The sequence below is a fragment of the Poecilia formosa genome, unplaced genomic scaffold, assembly GCF_000485575.1.
Source record: "Poecilia formosa unplaced genomic scaffold, Poecilia_formosa-5.1.2 Scaffold318, whole genome shotgun sequence".
Taxonomy (NCBI): Eukaryota; Metazoa; Chordata; class Actinopteri; order Cyprinodontiformes; family Poeciliidae; genus Poecilia; species Poecilia formosa.
In genome coordinates, this window is record NW_006800257.1 from 504,598 (window position 1) to 506,351 (window position 1,754).

Here is a 1,754-nt window from a genome sequence, read left to right on the forward strand (position 1 = left end):
TAAAATGTGATTTTAAGGAAATAAACTCTTCCATTGATCAACAGAATGTGTTTTATTGCAATTATTCTTTAAGACTGGTGTGTTTTACTCAAGGAAAAACAATTATCTCTGTGTGTCTCTGCTTCTCTCTCTCAAAGTGCTAATGCAACACAGTAAAGTACTTCCAGTCCTAAACAAAAGAGCAGGTAGAAAGCAGCATTACAATAAAGATTCTCATGCATTTTTTATTTTTTCTTCAGTTACTTGCAGTTGATACAGTGTCTAATAATTTTTTACTAATGAAAGAGTAAATTGTACAGTCTAGTAAAACTACTAAAGTATATTTTCCCCCTCAAAAAGTTACTCAGGTAAATGTAACTGAGTAACTAGTTTACTACTAGCTGTGTATATAGGTCAGTTCACTTTGTAAAGTCAAATCTTTTGGATGTTTTAGCATCAAACAAACTTGATTTCTGTCACAATAAGAATCAAAGCTAGTTTGCTTTGAAACAGCTAAAGTTTTCTCAGCACCATATAGTGGTTCCCCAACTGCTAACACCATATAGCACTGATTTTAAGGAATCAACAGGGTTAAAAAATAATTCAACTAAGGAGTACATGCATTTCAATCCTTGGACCTCCCTGATACTCAATAATTGCTACCTTTCCACCTGAACACAAAATATGTCCACCTTACTCCTCTGCATCATGGATCATCATTAACCAACTCTCTAGCTCAGTGTTTCCCAACCCTGGTCCTCAAGGCACACTGCCCTGCATGTTTTAGGTGTTCCCTTGCTTTAGCACAGGTGATTTCAATTAGCAGGTATTTGCTTGAACTGCAATCAGTTGAATGAGGTGCATTAAAGCAGGGACATTTCTAAAACATGCAGGGCAATGTGCCTTGAGGACCAGTACCATGTTGGTCACCGGCACCAATGGCAGATCCAGTATTGAGATCTTGTTCTTGACTCACATGTTAGATTTAGCAAATGTTTAATGCTGGATGCCCTTCCTGACACAAACATGTACATTTATCAGGGCTTGAGACCTTCAAAAAAAGACACAATGTCCCCTTTGTGGCAGCATTATTTGGCTGCCACAAATTCAGATTATTATGGAAGCTGTCACAAACTTTGCTGATAGTGGGTGTTTTTATGAATTAAGTCTTAATTTATTAAAAACTATCCAAGCAAAATCACTTACTGGAAGCCATTTTACAAGTAGGTCAAAATAACAAAAATCTGGTAAGCAGTAAAGTATCAGAACTTAAACTTAACGCTTAATTAATTTAACACTCATTTCCACTATAGAATTAATTAATTTAAGTTAGTTTTCTTTATTTATTCATATCTGTCATCACTGTGTATTGATTTAGCATTTTGTAAGATTACAATTTAAGTTTTTGATTAAATTTTTTTTCCTGCAATAATTTCATTAATTACTGAAAAGCCTGATGTCACATATTTAAGCAACATATTTCTAGTTTTGTCCTTTTACAACATATTATTCTCTGAATCTGGTACAAGGTTACCAGAATTTAGAAACATGGTTCTGAAAGAATAAGGAAGTGCAACGAAATAAGGAAGTGCAACCAATTCCTGTCCACAAGCTAAATTCCTCTGAAGTACTTATAACCCCGTATAGTCACGCCATACCTTGGATATATAAGTCCCTGAATCACAGGAGTTTCAGGACAGAGAAGCAGAGTTACATCCGGAGCTGCACAGCAACTTACAGACGCCAACATGAAAGCTCTCGCAACTTTCTTGGTT

General features: G+C 35.5%; 1 protein-coding gene across 3 annotated transcripts in view; it reads left to right on the plus strand.

Annotated features, from left to right (window-relative positions):
- The window catches only part of tafa2 (TAFA chemokine like family member 2), an 84,117-nt gene that overhangs the window by 12,819 nt on the left and 69,544 nt on the right, over positions 1-1,754 (plus strand). The window lies entirely within an intron of this gene.